This window comes from Astatotilapia calliptera, chromosome 16, assembly GCF_964374335.1.
Source record: "Astatotilapia calliptera chromosome 16, fAstCal68.1, whole genome shotgun sequence".
NCBI lineage: Eukaryota > Metazoa > Chordata > Actinopteri > Cichliformes > Cichlidae > Astatotilapia > Astatotilapia calliptera.
This window is the reverse complement of record NC_137437.1, coordinates 2,524,059-2,532,633: the sequence shown is the minus strand read 5'-3', so window position 1 is coordinate 2,532,633 and position 8,575 is coordinate 2,524,059. Positions and strand designations below refer to the sequence as shown.

The window sequence follows — 8,575 nt, the reverse complement described above, 5'->3', positions numbered from 1 at the left end:
AAGGTCTTTAAGATAGAAATAAAAGGTTCCCAGAAGAAAATTGTACCATAATTACATTAGTGCTCCAAATAATGTGATTGACATATATATAGTAAAGTGTGTTACAGCATCCAACACAACGGAAAAAAAGCTTAGGGGAGGAATGTCTGGTCAAGGTGTTATGTAACACACAGTAACGAGCGCAGAATGTAGGGTGGGTGGGGGTAGACTGTGTGTGTGTGTGTGTGTGTGTGTGTGTGTGTGTGTGTGTGTGTGTGTGTGTGTGAGAGGGAGAGAGAAAATTAGCTCTTGCTGTCAGACAGGTCACTACACCCCTGATCCCCCTGTCCCTCCCCCTGACGTTAACTTCCTCCTTCAGCTCTCCTTGCTCTTCAAAGCTTCAAACATTCCTCCCCTAAGCTGGCCACTCTGGCCACAGTACCGATGCGCTACATTAGCTCAATGCCAAAGAGCAGAGGAACGCTAATGAGACACGGGTGTAGACTCTGTAGCTCGTTCATCATCCTGCCCTCTCCAATCCCAACGCCCTTTTATCAGGCCCCAGCTGGGCCCTGTGTCATCTCCTCTGACATTAATCAGCTGTACAGCCAGCCAGGGAGCTGATAATGTCCTATTAGCTGCTGAGCTCCAGAACCATCATAGACCAATGAAAAGGCCAAGGATTACACTCCCTCTCACCCTGATCCAGGTGAGAGAGAGAGTCCCGGAATCAACAATGATTGACCTGGAGGGACATTAGCAAACTGGCACAATGGCTTAGACTCAGGAGGGGGCTCGTTTGGCTTGTTTCCCATTACTCTATCACCCAAGCTTCTGTACTAGAGGAATACATTTCTGCCATTTTAGAGGCTTTTGTTTCAGTTGTCATCAGAAGAGCTTCTGTCAAGATTAGGTTAGGCTTAATAGCACAAGCTAGGCTTCTCTCCCAAAAACTCAACACTGATGTAATGATGTATTTGGGGTTTCTGTTGGCTCACAACCCGTGCGCCGACAGCCTCAGTTTCCCAGCTGAATACCTCTCATCTTTCAGCCCGTTGCCACAACTCATTTATTACTACCAACAGGATCTTTACAGGGACCAGTGCCTATGAATGTCATCAGAGAGGCAGAGCATCAAAATCCTCTGTATTAATTTGTCTGTATGGATCATAATTATGAGATATGCTTTCACTTCCCTTTCTGATAATCTGTATGATCGAGCGAGCGGGCGTAAGACGTGGCAAAACATTCATCATGTACAGACACAGGGAGATTAGTAGTACTAGCCTGGTGATAGATAGCTACTAAAGAGGTAATGATTAGGTCCTTAAGTGTCCACAGAGCCAAACCTGCTGATATCAAACTGTCCTCCAACAGACATGCAAGTGGAGCCGATGAGAGCCCATCTGTATTAATTAGAACGGGGAGTTAGCGTGTAAAAAGCTATTTCTCTTTTTTCTGCTTTCTTTCTCTCACATACAAAATATGAACAGCATCAGGAAGAAATCTATTCTGAAGCAAAATATTTGTATAACGTGTTCACACGTTCACACCTGCGTGAGCTTCACACACTGGCTTTCTGCAGATTTGCCATCTTTGCTGAAGTGCAGCTTTAAAGGCCAGTTGAGCTGACAGGCCTGTTTGTCTTAGCAGTGAAGATCTATGTTGGATTACTGCAATGCTTTCTTGTTAGGATTGCCTGAGAAGAGCTTTACTGGTCTGCACATGCAGCAGCCTGCAGTCTGACTGGCTCTTCTAAATATTTTCAGCTCCTGTGCTTGCGATTCATTTGCAGTTTGTAGTGTAGGGGTGAATATCTCCCACTCTGACATCTGCTGGGAGCGACTGCCGCGTGAGGACTACCTGCCGCCTGTGACCGCGAGGTGCCCATGGCAGCACCCGCTGCTTGTTGAGAATAAGAACGATACGTGCGTTGACGTGAACAAAATGTCTCCAATAACATCAGAAAAAGTTGACAGATTTGTCGCTAGTCTCCTTTTTAGAAACAAAAATCAATAAGGGGGTCTGAAAAGTCACTAAATATAGTGACAAAGTCGCTAAGTTGGCAACACCGAGTGCATGTGATGAATGTAGAAGCTGTAATGATGTTGTGAGTAACAAAGGTAAAATAGCCAATAGTGTTGGCTATTCCAGTCTTCCAGTTTGGATTTGGGAGACAGACACTATCTCATTCACCTCCCCTGTATATATTTTTTATATTCTATTGTTTTGTTTTCTGTAGATTTATATATTAATACTTTAATACATGTAATCCTGTTACAGAACATTTGATCTTGAAGATATTCTAACAACATGTGAAATTTTGCAGCAGTCTGTAGTTCAGTGTCTGCTCATTAACTGGATTTGTTTTTGTTTCTCAGTACACGTGTTCCTGAGGTGAGACGAGAAAATGAGCCGGCCAATTAAAACATGATGGAGATTAGGAGACATGTTTGATATTCTAATTAGTCCAATGGGGCATTTTACAAGATGTTCGTTCCGTACAGTTACCTCTGATGGAAGAAAAGCAACACTAATAAAATCCTCAGGAGCAACTCAGTCTTTTAGTCTTTTTTAGTCTGAAGTTATGATTCTCTCTGAAGTCATCAAAACTATGAATGAACGCATATGGAATTATGTAGTAAACAAAAAGTGTGAAATAACATTTCATATTTTAGATTCTTCCAAATATCATCCCTTTGCTTTGATTACTTTGCTTTGCTCACTCTTGGCATTCTCTCCATGAGCTTCATGACGTCGTCATCTGAAATGGTTTCCAACAGTCTTGATGGAGTTCCCAGAGATGCTGAGCACTTGTTGGTCCTTTTGCCTTCACTCTGCGTAGGTCAGGTGACTGTTGAGGCCAGGCCATCTGGTGCAGCACTGTCACTCTCCTTGGTCAAATAGCTCTCACACAGTCTGGAGGTGTGTTTGCGGTCATTGTCCTGTTGAAAAATAAGTGATGGTCTAACTAAATGCAATCTGGAGGGGATGGCATGTCTCTGCAAGATGCTATGGTAGCCATGTGTAACCACTGACTCATTTTAAATAGTTTAGGACAGCCAAACTACGGACCAGTTGCTAGGTTCGGCAGGGCTACAATAGAAAGCGAGGCGAATGCAGAATGAAATGGCTGGAGACAGGAATTTGAGCAGCAACAGTTATTATTTTGCACAAAAATGAAATAAACAAGACACAAATTCCACATTGACAGTAGTAGTGATAATAACCATAACAATAAGAAGAAGAAGCCGGCAAAACAAAAATAACCCCAAAAATAGTCGTTTGAGCTCAATATTCAATTGTCTTTTTGTCTTTGGTCATTTGTCAAGTCAAAAATTCTTAGTCTAGTTCTTGTTCTCTTTCGTTTGTGGTTTGTGTGTTACCACTTGGGAGTCTCCGTCGAGGAAGAAGAGTAAGTTCCTCTGCAAAGTTCAGTCTGGGCTCAGGCTCGCCATCTCCATCCGGAGAGAATCCATTGGAATCCAAAATCTTAGTTCCTTCCACACGGACAAGGGAAAAAAACCTAGCCTGCACAACAATATTAACATTATTGTACACAGCCAGCTCCGTTTCTTCTCTTGTATCACAGCTATAGCTTTAGTTCTTTATCTCTTTTCACATTTCTTTCACATTACCACAGTAATACATTACATGCATGCTTTGAATATATCTCTCGTTATACATGAAATTATTTTAACCATGTAAAACAACAAATGAATTTCTTGTTCTCTTTTTAACCATGAAATTATGATTAATAGGTATAACCAGCAAGATATTACATTTTTCCAATCATCCTTCGAGTATGCTAAACAAATCCTACCACAACAGCATTTCAACCGTTTTTAAACAGCAAATTACCACTCGCGAATCGGTATGAACAGAAGAAACAACTTTTAGCAACAGACTAACACATTATTAACTTTTCAAACCCATGGGCTCAACTCACCAAAATGTTAGAAAATTCCGCACGAGCTATCCGTGACCTGTCTCATCTACTTCCACGTGCGAAAAGATCTAGCTCATGTGAAATGATGGTCTGGTGTTTCGGAAGACGGGGCTAAAACCACCTTCAACCAATGAAAAAGGCATTTATCCCTTGTGATCCGGCAATAGAAAAATAAAGTTTGCTAGAGGATCACACTTCCTTTTTTCAAAATAAATGTTTCTTTTCAAAATAAAATAATGAAAATACATTTATACAAATAAAGCGAAAACAAGAAAAAAATAACAAAAGGTAGTTTTCTCTACTGGGTTACACTCTCCCCAGCTAAATGTCCTGCACGTCTCGTTGCATGTGTAGCCAGTACTGTCCCTCTGTACTGTTTAGGGACTCAGAAAAGGCTATGCTCAAACCCTGGAAAAGTGATTTCACAACAGTAACTAGAGGGTTTCCTAAATCAGGATAATCAAGTCTTTTAGGTGGATGTCTGATTCTTGTTGACTGTCTTACTGGTTGAGTTGTAATGGGATCACAACTGTCCATCTCATCAGGTGAGTTAACAGGCTGGTTTCCTGGTTCTTTAACCAAATCCTCAGGTGATTCATCCAATACGGTTCCCGTTCCATTGTCCACAGGATCGTCAATTCCAATCTCATCTCCATCTGGTAAGTTTTCAACAAGCACATGATTGGTAAGTTCGTCTTTGCTTGCATCTTTATCCATATTCAGCTCCTTGTTGCTAGCAGTTTCAGAAAGGTCACAATCAGGTAAGTTTGTAATGTCTGGTTCATGAGAAGGTTTTGGATATTCATGTACAGTAGTAAATCTGGCTATTTCTTCACATGGGGAATCATCAACCCATTGAATGAAAAGTTCATTGTCAAGTTCCATTGATTCTTCATCCTCATTGCTTTCTGTGACAACAGTTTGACGCGTTTTAGGACGGTGAACCTGCTGTGGCTCAGATGTGTCTGCGGTGGCAACCGGGAGGAAACTGCAGGGAAGCAACAGGTCTCTGTGTAAAGTTCGGGAGGGACCTTGCTTGGACTCGGGTTTAACAGTATAAACGGGTAGGTCGCCTGCACGTTTGACTACCACATGGATGTCTGCCTCCCATTTATCAGCAAGTTTATGCTTGCCACGCAGCCGCACGTTTCTAACTAAAACCCGGTCCCCAGGTTCAAGTTCTGAAACAGTTATTTTGCGATCAAATCTGGCCTTATTCTTGTCTGCCACTTTTTGTGCGGTTTGAGAAGCTAACCTATAGCTTTCCTCTAGCCGTTTCTTGAGACTTTCAGCATATTGCGAATGTGTCACTTTTTGATCTTTGCTGAGAGGAAGTCCATATGCAAGATCAACAGCTAATCTGGGTTTTCTGCCAAACATCAACTCGTAGGGTGTAAACCCTGTTGCATCACTACGGGTGCAATTGTACGCATGTACTAATGGCATAACATAGTCTTTCCAGTGAGACTTTTGTTTGGATTCCAGTGTTCCTAACATACTAAGTAGTGTTCTATTAAATCGTTCAGTAGGGTTACCACGTGGGTGGTACGGGGTAGTTCTTATTTTCTTTATCCCAGAGATCTCACACAGATCTTTTATCAGTTTTGCCTCGAAATCAGGACCCTGATCGCTGTGCAGGCGCTCAGGTATGCCGTAGTGGACAATGAACTGGTCCCACAGGCACCTGGCGACCGTTCGTGACTTTTGATTAGAGGTGGGCAATGCGAGGGCAAACTTAGTGAAATGATCGGTTATCACAAGGATATCCCGTGTGTTGCTACTGTCTGGTTCTAGACTGAGAAAATCCATACAGTCGAGTTCTAAAGGTCTGGTTGTTGTTATGTTGACCAGTCTAGCTGCTTTTTCAGGGGGACTCTTTCTCCGTATACAACGATCACATGTTTTCACTTTCTGCTCAACCTGTGTCGCCATGCGTGGCCAATAGAATCGGGTTCTGACCAGATCAAGGGTTCTGTCGATACCTAAGTGGCCCATGTCATCATGCAAACTTTGGAGCACTGAAGCTCTGAGCTCCTCAGGAAGAACAAGCTGGTGGGTCACCTGGTCTCCATCTTGTCTTTTTCTGTATAACACCTCATTGTGCATTTCCAACCGATTGAGTGCCCTAAGCAAAAGAGGGAGATCTGGGAGTTCTTTTCTAACAGTCGGTGGAGGTGTCTGACCATGTTCGATTTGTTTGATAACTTGGCTGATTGTCGAGTCTGCTCTCTGCTTATCCTTAATTCCTGATTGGGACAAGGCAGGGATGGTTGGTAAGCCATGATGTTCTTCTGAAACATAGATGTCTGGAATCGCGTCAGCTGAGAGGGTAAGCGATTCTACAAGTGTAACACCACTATCCTGACAATCATCACTGACTTTTACAAGGTGATTTTGACAGATTGCTTGGACAACATAACTATCTACAAGCTTTATGGTGTCAGTGGTGTCAGTGTCAGCTAGGTGACGCTCTACAAATTGGCTTACACGCTCCTGCTCTTTCCTGGACTGGACATCATTTACGAGTTCTCCATGAGGACGTCTAGACAACCCATCTGCGTCTAGGTTGTGCTTGCCCGCTCTATACTGTAACTTAAAGTTGTAGTTAGATAAAGCGGCAAGCCACCTATAGCCAGTGGCATCTAACTTAGCAGAGGTCAATATGTATGTGAGTGGGTTACTATCTGTAACCACAGTGAACTGACCACCGTACAAATAATCGTGAAACTTTTCAGTCACTGCCCATTTGAGTGCTAAAAATTCCAACTTGTGGGCTGGATATCGTGCTTCACTTCTTGATAACCCACGACTGGCAAAAGCTATGGCTCTGAGCTGACCCTCCTGCTCCTGGTAGAGTGCTGCACCTAAGCCAGTAGTACTGGCATCGGTATGGAGCACATAAGGCAGCTTCGAGTCTGCAAAGCCTAAGACGGGGGCTGACGTTAGCTTTTCAATGATGGAGTCAAAAGCTTTTTGACACTCTGCGGTCCATCGGTCCTCAAATGGCAGTTTGGGATCAAAGTAGGTCTGGTTGGGTTCTTTGGACTTTGATTTCTTACGTAGTGGTGGGTAACCACGAGTGAGGTCATTGAGTGGGCGTACTATGGACGAGTACCCTTTTACAAAATGTCTGTAGTACCCCGAGAACCCCAGGAAAGATCTTAGTTCTTTGAGATTCTTGGGCCGTGGCCAGGTCTTTAGGGCCTGAATCTTTTCGGGATCCGTCTCAACTCCGCTTTCAGAGATTACATGCCCAAGATACCGAACTGTGGTTTGGAAAAATTTACATTTTTCCAGCGATAACTTCAGGCCATACTCTTTAAGGCGATGGAATACCCGCATAAGTCGGCGTTCGTGTTCTTCCAAACTATCTGAGAAGATGATGAGATCATCTAAAAAGACGAGCACTTCATGTAAGTTCATATCACCAACACAGCGCTCCATCAGCCGCTGGAAGGTGCTTGGGGCGTTGGTTATGCCCTGCGGCATGCGGTTAAACTCCCAGAACCCAAGCGGTGTCACAAACGCGGTCTTTTCTTTGTCTGCCTCCTCAACTTCTATCTGGTAATACCCAGATTTCAGATCGAGGACCGTGAACCACCTGGATCCTGAAAGGGCAGAGAATGTCTCTTCCAGATTTGGAAGTGCGTAAGAGTCTTTTATTGTTTGCAAGTTCAGCTTGCGAAAGTCTATACATCATTGTTCCGCTTTCTCACCACAACAATGGGAGACGAGAAAGGTGATTGAGACTCTCTTATCACACCTGCAGCAAGCAGCTCCTGCAGGTGTTTCCGGACAGCCTCAAGATCTTGAGGGTGTATAGGGCGTGCACGGTGCTTGAAGGGAGTCGGATCATTAAGCTTGATGGAATGTTTCACCTTGTTCGTACACCCAAAGTCAAGATCATGAAAAGCGAATACTTCCGGAATGTCATTGAGTTGCTTGGTTATCCTCTCTTTCCATTCATGTGGAATCGGAGAGTCACCAAAATTGAAATTCAGCGGTGTCTTACTTGTGGCTGACTCATTAACACTGGTGACATTATGCTGGGACATGATACAATGGAAAGCTCCCAGCTCTGCAATGACACAAGTAGACGGGATAGTAACATCTTGTTCTGTTTCATTTGTAATCATAACAGGCACTTTGTGTGGAGCTCGGGAAGGAAGTGTTATCAAGCAAGTTTTAACACAAAGGCCACCAGGCAAGGAAGACTGAGAGGGGTGTTCAACTATGGCACACATGTCTGCTGCAGTACAATGAACGTTAGCAGATCCCTCTAAAACTACAGTTTGGCCTGCTGGAACTACAACTGTAGCCTTGCCTGACAGGGTAACTAACCCAATGCTCCCATCTTTGTTCTGTGTATGTCTTAGTTCTAGAGTTTTCAACAGGGCTCTAAACCCGCAAGGACTAGGTAAGTAGTCAGAAGTCTTAAGGTCCAAAAATTTTTCATAAAGGACATCAAGCGTGTTTGTTCCCACCAACACTGGGGTCTGACTGTTTGGATGAGTGTCTGGAACAACAAGAGCTAAGGTTGGTATGTCCATCTCTGCATCTAAGAAGTCTTTTGGAAAAGTAATGCATGTCTCTATATAACCCAAATAGGGGACGGGCTGACCTGCAGCACCCTCCACTTCCAAAAGA

General features: G+C 43.5%; 1 long non-coding RNA gene across 1 annotated transcript; it reads right to left on the bottom strand.

The window, feature by feature from the left end:
- Positions 1 to 2,427: 2,427 nt before the first annotated feature.
- LOC113008289 (uncharacterized) lies at positions 2,428 to 8,156 on the bottom strand. Its single transcript, XR_003270003.2, has 2 exons — positions 3,929 to 8,156; positions 2,428 to 3,510 (listed from the first exon to the last, which is right to left on the bottom strand). It is a non-coding gene; the product is annotated as an uncharacterized LOC113008289 (long non-coding RNA).
- Between the last annotated feature and the right edge of the window lie 419 nt (positions 8,157 to 8,575).